Source organism: Psammomys obesus, unplaced genomic scaffold (assembly GCF_907164565.1).
Source record: "Psammomys obesus unplaced genomic scaffold, mPsaObe1.curated_primary_1811, whole genome shotgun sequence".
Taxonomy (NCBI): Eukaryota; Metazoa; Chordata; class Mammalia; order Rodentia; family Muridae; genus Psammomys; species Psammomys obesus.
In genome coordinates, this window is record NW_026595981.1 from 25,016,460 (window position 1) to 25,029,384 (window position 12,925).

General features: G+C 48.9%; 1 long non-coding RNA gene across 5 annotated transcripts; it reads right to left on the bottom strand.

Annotated features, from left to right (window-relative positions):
- Positions 1 to 2,409: 2,409 nt before the first annotated feature.
- Positions 2,410 to 8,210, bottom strand: LOC129686538 (uncharacterized). 5 transcript variants are annotated; one of them, XR_008721632.1, is made up of 4 exons: positions 8,082 to 8,210; positions 4,788 to 4,811; positions 3,847 to 4,366; positions 2,410 to 3,078 (listed from the first exon to the last, which is right to left on the bottom strand). It is a non-coding gene; the product is annotated as an uncharacterized LOC129686538 (long non-coding RNA). The 5 variants fall into 5 exon arrangements; XR_008721633.1 differs by having other exon boundaries at positions 3,847 to 4,658; XR_008721630.1 differs by lacking the exon at positions 4,788 to 4,811.
- Between the last annotated feature and the right edge of the window lie 4,715 nt (positions 8,211 to 12,925).

The following is a 12,925-nucleotide window of genomic DNA, read 5'->3' on the forward strand; positions in this document are numbered from 1 at the left end:
ACATTCTGCCTGCACACCAGATCTTACTATAGATGGTTATGAGCCACCATGTGGTTGCTGGGAATTGAACTCAGGACCTTTAGGAAGAACAACCAGTGTCCTTAACCCCTGAGCCATCTCTCCAGCCCCCAGGGATGAGTTTTTGAGAATGTGAAGACCAGTGCCATTCTGAGCCTGCGTTCTGCTCTCTGCTTTCTGTTTGTGAAGCGTGGCTTGGTTGCTCGCTCCTGTAATCCCAGCCCCCAAGGAGAAGGAGGAGTTCAAGGTGATTATGCATTACCAACGGAGCTCAGTATCAGCCTGGGATACATGAGACCCCATCTCAAAACCAAAACCAACCCCACAACCAACCAAACAAGCAAAGATGTATTAACTGAGCAAACCACTGACACCCAACAACTCAAAAGCTAAGAATAACCAATTATTCTCAGCCCCACCAATCTGAGATTTCCACCAAAGTATCTGAAAATGTCTTATGATTTTCTGCAGGTCTGTAGCTATAAAAACTCCTTGTAGCTATAAAAACTTCCCCGTTGGGATATGCTGCTTGAGGCAACCTGAATCTGTGCTCCAGGCCAGGGTCACGGCACATTTGGCTCAGGAATAAACCCTTTTTCCCGTTGACATGGTTTGTGTTCAGAGTGGAGTCTCTGAAAACAGAACTTGGGCTGCTAGAGGGGCAGTGTAGGACTCCATCTGGATGACACAGTGATGGCGGGGGGGTGGGGGTGGGGGGTGGGGTGGCTACAGGCTCCTGTCTGAGGCTGGCGCTTCTCCAAGCCTTGGGTGAGAAGAAGGCAGAGCTCCTCATTCCCCAGGGGAGGGACACACACAGTCAGTCTTCACTTGTGCGTCCCATGGAATTCCCCAGTGACCTGCTATTCCTGTGTTAGGGAGGCCCTCCTACATCTCCCCTCAGCCCTCCCAGGAACCTTTACCCTCTTTTCTCTACTGCAGCAGTCCCGTCTCCCTTCTTCTCACCACATCTGTGCTCCGTTCCCACTCGGGACCTCCAAGGAAGAAGATACAGGAGGAGCCAAAGGATTGTTCCTCAGAGATGACAAACTGTGTTCGTCACAGCACACTCTGTCTGTGTACCACAATTTTTTTTTTTTTTTTTTTATGAAGACCAAGTCTCATGTAGCTCAGGCTTGCCTTGAGTATCCTCTGTAGCAGAGGGTAGCCTGGAACTCCTCCTTCTGAGTACTGGGCTTACAGGCACACACCCACTATGCTTTCCCTGCTCTTGGGGACGGATCAGGAGTTTCGTGCATGCTAGGCAAAAGCCTCACAAAATAGGTCTCACCCCCAGGCTTGTTTCCTAAATCACTTATCACAAATATTTTGTTTGTTTACCAAGTGCTCACCAGAATGTTCCTAAAATCTGTTTTCAGTTAACAATATTTATCACTCAGCTCTGCCCTACCCAACCCCCAGATAGCGGCTGCAGAACACAGAGTCAGATGAGGAAGAGGAAATGTGTTCTCACTTTCCTGAAGGACAGGGAGGGCTGCCACTGTGTGGAAATGCCGTCCCACCAGAGGCTTCTGTTTCTCACAGCCTTGGAAGGAGCTCGTGCCTACAGCTCTCAAGAACAAGGGAGAGGAACTGCCACCAAGGTCCAGCCAGTGACACAGTGACTTCTGGAAAGCCTTATCCTCCGGACTGGGGTCCAGGCTCCCATCTTCCAGCAACAATGACCTTGGGGAGAACAAGCAGCCACGAAGGCTTCCATCCTGTGCCAGTGAGACACATTATGTTCACCATCTCTTCCTGGACACGTCATCAGGTCAAAAGTGAACCCACCCCAACCCCAGGCATGTGAGGAAATCGGGTTCCATCTCTGGAACCCTCAGCCCCTCTACCCAGGATGTGGCTGTCCGGTTGACAGTGATGATGGAGCTAAGTTTGGGACCCAGAGATGGAGGACGGAAAGAAGATGCAGAGATTTGCTGGCAGATGTGACATGCTTTCTTCACTCAGGGTAAACACATGCACACTTGATTCCAAGGCATTTTTGCAGAATATTATACAAAATTGGCTTCTGGCCAGAGCTGGCTACATGATGAGTTATGTAACAGTCACCGTGATGGTTTACACATGGCTGCCTGCACATCCGGTAGTGGCCGTCTAACCAAGTCAATTGGGTGTCCATGCTGGCACCTTTGTCTGAATCTTTATATGGCCCTGACAGCCTTTATTTCTTTCAAGTGGCCTCCCACATGTCCACTGCCTGGCCGAGAAGCCCCCAACCAAAGACCGTGAGTAGTGGAGGTCATTGTCCTCAGCTCCTGCCACCATTTTGGAAGAGGGCAACTTGATTACTTGATTCTATCCCTGTTGCTGGGATAGAATGACCTGAAGGAGAGATATGAATCCCACTGGGTAAGACTAAGACCACTATCACAATTTTTGGGGCCAAATTTGAAGCAAGCTTTATTGAATACTGGCCAGGATGATGGACACTGGCCAGGTCCATACTCTCCCAAGAGCATCAAATTACATTAGACAGGAGCTCAAAGGAAAGACCCATAAGGTTCTGTCCTTCCCACATTCGTCCAATCAGGGACAAGCATATGTCCTCAAGCACTTCTTTTGTTCTTTTTTGGTTTTTTGAGGCTGTCCTGGACTTGCTTTGTAGACCAAACTGGTCTGGAACTCACAGCAATCCACCTGCCTCTGCCTCCCAAGTGCTGGGATCAAAGGCGTGGGCTACCATGCCCGGCTCCTCAAGTACTTCTTGCCCATAAACTTTCCACCTTCAGATGGTCACGGATGTCCTGTGCAGTTGGGGCAACCAAGCTTGCTTACAGAAGTGAAAACACATAGCTTGTCATTTTACATGAACAGCAGCCCCCAGAATTCCAGGAAGTTATCAGTCCTTGCCAAGTGGGGCTTACAGGTTGGGGCATTTTTGTTTCTTTAGATCTCTTAATTTCAAGTAATTTCAACCTGGAAAAGCTTTAGCCACCACAGTGACTCAAGGACGGGAACAGCTTGTCTTGGGTCACAGTTCAGGGTCCATCATGACAGGAAAGTTTAGGCTTCAGGAACTTGAAGCAGCAGGTCACAGGTATCCTGTTGTAGAAAACTTGGTTATTGATGTTTGGCATCAATCAATAGATTATTACGGCGGCTGTTATTTAAGCCAATAAAAGATTGTCTTTTATCAATAAAAGACACAGGCACCTGTTAGATTTTTAACATGCCTTAAACTCTGGGGCTGGGCAGAAACTACCCTCCTAAGCTATCTTTTTTACCTCCCAACCCCACATCCCATGCCAATTGCTCTAATAATTCCTAGCTGAGCTACTTCCCGTCCAATATCCCATAAATGCTTGCACGTGTTTCTCATCTGGGCCGTTTCCATCACCGATCCTCAGAGCAGGCTCCTCCCGGCTATATGCTGTTTGTTTATGCTAATCCATGGGAGTTTTGCCTCTTTTTCTCCTCTCTCTCTACCTTCTCCCCTCTCTTCCCTCTCCCATGATCCTCCTGTCCTCCAAGCTTGGAACCTTGATCCACCTGCCTCAATTCTGCCCTGCCCGGGTATAGACATTTATTCAGGCCCTCAGGGATTATTGGAAGAGAGGTTACATAGTATCATTTTGGGTACCTGATAGATTGCTGGTTAAAAAAACAGCAAGCAGCCCTCAGGGAGCAAAACAGTTAGCAAGCAAATACAAAGCACTAGACCATGCTGTAACAGTATCCACAGTCAGAAAGCAGAGAGGAAAGAATGCATGTTGGTGCTTGGCCAGCCCCCTTCCTACTTTCTATATAGTCCAGAGCCCAAACCCAGGGAGTGGTAAAACTACTTTCAATGTTCCCACCTCAACCACGCACCTTTGCATAAGCCTGTCCAGAAGCCGCATAATCCCCAACAGCTGTGCCTGGAGGCTTATCTTCTAGGTAATTCCAGATCTGACAAGTTGGCAAGGAACATTAACCCTCATAGAGGATTTTCTGGTTGAAAGCTCTGGCTAGTAGGTTAACCTGGAGGTCAATATCCCAGCCACACCTGGCCTCTGACCTGCCTGGCGGTCAATCATGCTGAAGAGGACACGAGGGTTTCAGTTACTTGCCATGTCTTCCCTGATCCTCATCAAGGAAGCATTCAGATTCCGACTTGCTCAGCAACACCGCCCCCCCCACCCCGATATACACACTCCTTTCCAATGTTTAGAACTTTCAGGCTTCCTTGAAAGAAAATGGCTCAGCTCTCTCCGGCCCAGCTGGGAACCCAGGAAGGAGGATGGAGGATAAGGGGAGTGCCTGAAGTGCTCCAAACTGGAGGAAAGAAGGTGGGAATAAGGGAATCCAGCCGTGGCTCGTGGCTCGGGTGCAGGGCAAGGGCCTGTGCCGCCTGTAACCAAGAAAGAACAGAGAAATAGCCCCAGGCAGAGACGATGCTTCTCCCGGCCTACCTGCTCTTCTCCAGAACACATCCGGCACCCAAGGGGCTCCCCGCCCCTGGCTCTGGTGAGTGTATTGCTTGATTTGGAACAGGACCGATCACTTGAAGTCAAGGTTCCTTCCCCTGCCCGGCCTGACCCCTGACCCCAGTACTTGCCTGATCTGTCCCTCCCATTCTTCCCAGGACTGTTTTTGTTTGTTTGTTTGTTTGTTTTTGGCTGTACCATCCAGAGACCAGGATCCTAACAAGGCAGAGAGACATCCCTTGCCAAGGTCCTTATGGTCACTTGGCCTTTCTGTTTCCCTCTTTCATTCAGAACCAGAGCCTGAGATGGTAGGAATCTAGCCACAGGTGTCTTCAATCTTCCTACCTGTTTAGGGTTCTGCTGACAGGCCTAGTGGAAGGAAGAGCAGGGAGTAAAGGAGAAAACGGAGTTAGGTGGGCTCTTCGTGGTCCCTCCACACTTCCCACTCTTCAGCTCTGGACACACCCTGGCCAGAGCCAGCTGTTAGCAGACATGAGCCCCCAGGAGCTGGCAGCTGTGATGATCTTGCTGACTAAGTGCCTGGGGTCAGGGCTGGTGGATGCAGCCAAGGCTTGGCCTTTGGCCCTCGGACAGCTGTGTCTTCTCGGTGGAGCTGAAGGCCTCATTAGAGGCTCTGGCAAGGGCCCTTCTCCCAGCTGCCTGGGAAGCACAGCCCAGTGCAAGTGAGCCTGTGCTGGGGGCCCTGCCTCCCACCTCCCACTTGTGGGATGTCACTGTGGAGCATCACGGTGGCCCCCGGTCCTATTATCAGTGTCCTATGCTGGTCAGAGGGTATCTGAATACTGACTGGATGGTTTTTCATAGAGAGCGGCCTGGGGAGATCAGTCCCAAGAACTCACAGAGATAAAAGAATCAACTCCACAGGGCTGACCTATAACCTCCATGTGCATGCTTTAAACACACACACAAACACACACACACAAACACACACACACTATAAATAAATGGTAAAATTAGATTGGGTAGCCAGGCTCACACTTGGAATCTCAGTATTTGGAAAGCTGAGGGTCACCTGAATTCTGGGCCACCCTGAACCACTTAAGTGAGTTATGCAGGGTCTGGAGAGGTGGCTCAGTGGGTAAGAGCATTTGCTGCTGTTGCCAGAGGTCCCAGGTTCAATTCCCAGCACCTACACATCAGCCCACAGCCGTCTGTTAACTCAGGTTCCTGGGGACATAGCGCCCTCTTATGGCCTCTGTAGAAACTGCATGTGTCTTGAACCATATGACCCCGTATGCACCTGATCCCATGGGAGACTGCCTGGGTTACCAGTGCTATGGGTTTAAAAATATATATGAAATATATTTATTAAGATAAATCTTTTTTAAAATGAGAGAGAAGTTAAACCAAACTGTCCCTGTACTTGGCCAGCCACCATAGCAATAAGAGGGGTCACTGGTGAGTTTAGCTGCTTAGGTGCTCCCCAGAACAGCTCCACTGAGAGAGCCTTTGGCTGAGGGAGGTGAGCGGTGGGTTGTCACAAGGCCTGCGGTGGTGGACTGAAAAAAGGGCCTCCCATTGCTCTACCTCCTGTGGGTAGAAGGGACCTATGAGTCCTCAGTTCTGGGTCTTGAGCTGATCAAAATGAAGACACATGATGGATAGTAAAATTCACTGACGCAAAAATAGGAAAATGTTCCTGGTAGAATTTAGGTTGTGGGATTACAGATGTTTGCAAATCAGAACCCTTCCGCCTCATCTTCTGCGGGCTGGGATGACAGACTCGTGCCACCATGCCTGACTTATATCGGACTGGAGATGAAACTAAGGCTTGTGCGTGCTACAGAGGACTCCACCAGCCGAGACATCCCAGCCTTGTATACTTAAGACAGTGACAATAAAGAATGGAGTTGAAGGCAGGGGATAGAAGGGACACAGAGAGCAGGTGGAGGGGTGCAGCGGGCACATTGGAACCCATCATCAGGAAGCAGGAAGAGCAAGCTGGGAAAGGCACGAGATCTTTAAAACCCCAAAGCCTGAGCCAGGTGGTGGTGGTGGCTCACGCCTTTAATCCCAGCACCTTGGAGGCAGAGGCAGATGGATGTCTGTGAGTTCAAGGCCAGCCTGGTCTAGAGAGCTAGTTCCAGGACAGCCAAGGCTACACAGAGAAACCCTGTCTCGAAAAACAAAAACAAAGACAGATGGTGCATAAGGATAACCTCTGATCTACACACATACACACACACACAAGCATGCAGGCATGCACGCACAGAGGAACTGCAGGGTTTTGAAGTCATATCCAATTGGCCTTGGGGCCAGCGCCCAGCCTGGCATTTACGGAAGCTGAAATGAGTCTCTCCTGAAGCCGGAACAGGCGCTCCACATCGTTACATCCTCATCCCTCTTTCTCTTAACATTTAAACGGCCATTTCACATCCGTTTTCTGATTTGACTCCCTTGGAATGAGTGGAAGTTCAAAGATCCCGGGTAAATAAACCATTCTTATTTTTTGCACTGTCAGCCTGGGACACAAGGCCAAAGGGCAGTACTGACATGCCAAGCCCAAGCACTTCCTTTCCAGGGGACAGTGGTATTGCCTGAACTTGCATCCAGCAAAGGTTGCAGGAAAGACCTGAGGTCAAAGGATTCTGGGATGGTGGCTATGAGCAGGACAGAAAAATAGTTCCTTCAGCTCAGAGGAAACCCTGAACATGGAGGGAGACAGGTCATGGAGTGGGGAAGGGACTGGGGAATTAGATCCCGGTTCCTCGTCACCCAGCACTCACTGACTCTGTAAGGGGCAGGACTGCCTTGGAGACAGCAGTTGAGAGTGATGTGGTTTCCTCCCTCTGGGCGAGCGGAAGCAATGGGGCACCACTGCTGGGATTTGGAGCCAGTCAGTGTGACCTAGGATGAGTTAACAATTTTATCACCTGTGCAGTGGGGGCAGGGCTAAAACCCCCTTATGAGAAGTGAATGAATCCATGGCTTTCCATGCTTTTTCTTTTTTTAGGAGGGGGATGGTTTGAAAAAGGCTTTTTCTGTGTAGCCTTGACTGTCCTGGACTTGCTTGGTAGACCACGCTGGCCTCGAACTCACAGAGATCCGCTTGCCTCCGCCTCCCTAGGTTCTGGGATTAAAGGCAGTCACCACTGCACCTGGCTTCCATGAGTTTTCTTAAAGTATTCCTGAATATAGTAATATATTTAGTAATTATATATATATATATAATACTAAATATAATATAATACTAAATATAATTTATAATATAAATATAAATAATTTATAATACTAAAAAAATATAATACTAAATATATATAGTATATATATAAAATATATATATTTTATATATATATATAAAAATATAATACTAAAATATATAGTAATATATTTCAGTGCATATAGCTATTATATAACTTTTTATTAACCAGCAATTATAGGCTTTTGCTTTTTCTTTTTGGTTTTTCAAGACAGGGTTTCTCTGTGTAGACCTGGCTGTCCTGGAACTAGCTCTGTAGACCAGGCTGGCCTCAGAATTTAGAGATCCTTCTGCCTTTGCCCCCTTGAGTGCTGAGATTGAAGATGTGGGCTGCCATCGTCTGACTATAGGCTAGTTCAGTAACTGTGTAAGCAATCCCTCTAAACACTTAGTGGCCTAGAGCAACAAACACAATTTACCTTGCTCCCGACTCTAAGGGTGGGAAGTCTGGGCTGAGCTCAGCCGGACAGTTCTTCTGCTGGATTCTCCTGGGTTCGCTGACAAGGCTAGCGGACAGGGTCTGGGTTGTTCAAAGTGGCTTTACTTATGTGTCTAGTGGCTGTGGTTATAGCAATATGTGGAGGTCAGAGGACAATTTGTTTATCTCCTTCCACCGTGTGGATTCCAGAGGTCAAACTCAGGGCTCTAGGCTTGGCAGCAAGGACTTTTACCTAGTGAACCCTCTAGCCGGCCCTCTGTTTTATTTCTGAGCTAGGGTCTCTCACCGAAACTGTACCTCACTCGTCCGTTAGGCTAGCTGGTCAATGGGCTCTAGAGACCTTCTTGCTCCTGGCTCTGCCCCATCTCTAGAAGCATCCCGTATTGCCGGCTTTTTATGCCAGTGCCAGAGATAAAAACTCAGGTCCCCGTGCTTGGCCAGGGAGCATTTTACAACTGAGCCCTCTCCCCAGCTCCTGCCTCCTTTTTACCAATGCCCCGTTAGCCAAATCGAGTCATAAGACCAGACCCTTAGTCAAAGGATAAAGGCATAAACTTCATCTTCTGATGAGAAGAGAGGTACCGTCGAAGGCAAAGGGGCCAGGGCCAAGGCCAGGGCTACGAGTATGTTCTCCACCATCTAAATCACTTCACGCTGAGCACCTGGTGGGTCTAGGATACCAACCTAGACCGCAGAGCTCAATTTTAGAGACTGAAGGAAGTGCTTTCTTGGCCCTCAAGGCTCAACACAGAAAGAAAAGGATTGAGACATAAACAAAACAACTTCAACGCATGCTTGAATGTGATCAGTGCCCCAGGATTAGGACCAGGTTGGGTCAGAGAGCAACTTTAGTCAGAGGTGAGGGTCGCCGTGTTGGGAAGGCTTGATTAGCCTTGATCTTGGATACAGTTAGAAGCTGGACATCTGCAGATGAGGGAAATGATATTCTGGGTGGAGGAAAGAGAAAAGCTAGGGCAAAATGGAGGAAGGAAGGACTGTGTAGGGAACAGGAACTGAATGATAACCTGGAATCTAACAGTGTGTGAACCTGGCCTTGAGCCTCACTCTGTAGGCAGTGGGAGCTACTGAATGTTTCTGTTTTTTGTTTTTTGTTTTTTGGGTTTTTTTTTGTGGTGAGTGAAAAAGGCTGTCTTGCTAATAGTCGGATGGCTTGGAGTGGGGCGTGAACAGACATCAGGTGGTCAAGGAACTAGGGGTCTAGGTGGATGAACTGGCTAGAGCATCAAGAGAGAAAGCAGGGCTTGGGAGACGGCAGTGGAGAACATGGACGGGTCTCCAGCACCCGTCCAAGCTGAGATGCCATCTACAACCCTGGCACTGATACCAGAACGGATACGGGTGGATCCTGGGAACCATTGCTGAGCCAGCCTATCCAAAATGGCAAGCACTGTGTTCAGTAAGACCCTGCCCCAAAAAATAAGGTATGTGGGGTACTGTAAAGATAGCTTAGCAGTCGAGAACCCTGGCTATTCTTGCAGAGGGCCCTGGTTCTATTCCCAGCAGCCACATGGCAGCTCCCAACCATCCATCACTCCAGTTCCAGGTGAGCCGATGCCTTCTCCTGACCTCTGTGGGCACCTGGAGCACACACACACACACAGCACACAGCCCCGTGCACATAAAATACAATAATATGAACAGAAATGTTTTAAAGTAAAAATTAAAAAAAAAAAAAAAGGTGTTGAGTGGTACAAGAAGATACCTGACATGGACCTCTGGCTTCCACGTGCACACACGTGACACACACGCAATATACCGAGCACCCCCAGACACACAATAAATACAATGAAGTAAGCTTGGAAATGTAAGGGCAACAGAGCATGAAGAGCTGTCAAAGAGGATGACAAGGCTGCCAGGCACAGTGCCCACAGGACGGCAAAGAAAGGGTTCCCTTCCAAAGCAGGGAAGCCTGGAGGAAAAACAGATCCGGAAGGAAGCTGTGGGTGTGGGGGATGTGTGGGACATCCGGGTGGCCTCTCCCTAGACGGTAACACACATACACACACACACACACACTCACACACACACTACAGAAGCAGAGAGAAAGGAACAACCTGGAACACAGCAACCAGGGTGTCAAACTTGTCACTTGTGGCCAGGTGATGAAGGGGGAAGCAGGATGCATGGAGGCCAGTGAGATTTGACAACAAAAGGGTCACAGTAAACTTCCAAGAGAGGAGATGAGGTCAAGGTCACCTGGGGTTCAAGGTGAGGGGAGCAACAGGCGTCTTGCTCTCTGGGTTTCTGGTTGGAGAGCTCCCCTGGACTCTTAAAAACCTCTTTCTGTTCCAAACCTTTCAAGGAGAAGGTGCTTAAAATCTCACTCAGGGCTCCTGCTGCCAAGACAGGGGCCTCATGCTCCAAGGCGCTAGCACTGAGCTCCATGGTAGCTAAGTGCATGGTAGCTAAGGCCCAAGATATTTAGAATCTGAAAACCAAAAAAGAACACTCTTTCCCCACCCGCCCTTTCTAGAAGGAAAGCACACGGGACTCTTCTGGCTGTGCTTCCCTATCCTCCGTCCCCATCATGCCTTGTGGAGACTGGGGAAATCACCTCCTGGCTGTTTACTTCCTAGCTGAACCCTGCTGTGTTTTCCTATCTAAAAATAGCTACACACCAGCAGCTCAATTCACAGGGCCTCCCTAACTTCAGTGTTTGTTTTCATAGCAACTTGGGACCTCACCTCTTCCCTTCTCAGCATCCGTGAACGCTGAGGGGGACAGGGGAGGGGTGTTTAAAATGGCCCAAGACTGCTTGTTTCCTAATGATGTTTCCAGCTAGCCTCCGGGAAAAGAGCAGGACACAGCATACACTGTAAGAAAGGGCTGTTTGCTCCAGATGAAATGCTCCCAGTTGGACTAATTGATGAAGGGTGACAAAGACAGGGTCGGAGGCACAGAAAGCTCACTGTGCTAGGTAGATGCCAGGTGGGGGTTTCTGTTGAGTTATGTGTACTTCAGATCTGAGCTGCTTCCACTGGTCTTAGTGTCCAAGTGTCTTTTGTTTTGTTTTTCAAGACAGGGTTTTTTTTTTTTTTTTTTTTTTTTGTGTAGCCTTGGCTGTCCTGGACTTGCTTTATAGACCAGGCTGGCCTGGAACTCATAGAGATCTGCCTGCCTCTGCCTCCCTGAGTCCTGGGATTACAGGTGTGTGCCATGGTGCCTGGCTTAAAATACATCTATCTATCTATCTATCTATCTATCTATCTATCTATCTATCTATCTACCTACCTACCTACCTACCTATCAAATTATTGTTTTTTGAGACAGGGTTTCTCTGTGTAGCAGAGCTCTGGCTGTCCTGGACTCACTTTTGTAGACCAGGCTGGCCTCAAACTCACAGAGATCTGCCTGCCCCTGCCTCCTGAGTGCTGGGATTAAAGGCGTGCGCCACCACCCTGGCCCACATTTATTTATGGTGTATATATGCGGGCATGCTTGCATACCCAGATCTCGCCCTCTACCACGTGGGTCCTGGGGACTGAACTCAGGTCCTCAGGCTTGGCAGCAGTCACCTTTACCTGCTTAATCATCTCACTCTGAATCAGTAGGGTTTTTTGTTTGGGGGAGTGGGGTTTCAGTCTCCTTATTAGACAGAGCCTTTTGTTGTCACTCAGGCTGGCCCCGAACTTCTTGAGCTCAGGCTATCCAAATGCCTCAGTCTCCTGTGTAGCTGGGATTAGAGGTACCATTGCACTCAGCCGACGGTCTTCAAAATCGAGCTCTGTTTATCTTTTCCTTCAGCTCTGTGCCAGAGGACTTGCTGCAAATGTACAAGGCCCTGAGTTCTAAAAGAATTAGCTCAGGCACTTGGGAGACACTTTGAGAGGGCACTCCATGCTCAGGATGGAAGGAGAAGATTCCCTGCAGTGTGCCACCAACCAAATTCAATTGCTAGGAGGAAGGACCAAGTTTGACAGGAGGAATGTTCCCTAACCACTGAAGGGGTTTGACATCACCAGGGGTTGTGTTGGGAATGAGGAAAGGGTCTGCCATCTGTCCCTGAGGAAAGGGGAAGTGCTTGGTTGTCCTGGCAGAAACACCCACTTCCTTTGGGAAAGGTGGCTTAAGAGATTTTTGTTAATTTGTTTGCTCGTTTGTTTGTTTGGAGAGAAGGCATTTCCTGGGCTGGCAGGAGGAAGGGAGAGAGCAGTGAGCTCTTAGCTGTTTCCAGTGGAACAAAATACCTTTGGGTATTCTTCAGTGAACACAACGTCCAGCTCTTCCTGAGTGCCAGGCTCCGGCTGCCTGGCCAACAGGTGCACAGGTCAAGGTCCTCAGCCTGAACTTTCTCACCGGGCAGAGATAAGTCAGCCATTTTCACTGGCTAACAATCATTAACCCACCTTCACCTGGATTCCCCGACTTGTTTTTCTAGCAAAGGAATGGGGTCACTCACTCTGAAGGTGACAGCAGCTGAGCCAGCCAGTTTCCACAGTCCACCAAGAAACAGCCCTACCATCCCCACCCTCTCCCCACCCCTGGCACCTCATTGATCGCTTGGTAGGAGAGAGGGAAATGAAACCCACTCAAAAGCTGTAAAGAACAGAAATATTAAGTTCTACTCTATGGCTGGGGCTGTAGTGCGTTTGTCTAGCAGGAACGAGCAGGCTCCTATAGACCCAGGAGTGGTGGTACATGACAGCAATCCCAACATTCAGGAGGTGGAGGTCGTTCAAGGTCATTCACGGCCTCAGAGAGAATTTAAGGTTGGCCTGGCTTGAGACACTGTTTTAATAGACATAGGCGCATACATACACACACACACACACACACACACACACACACACACACACACACACA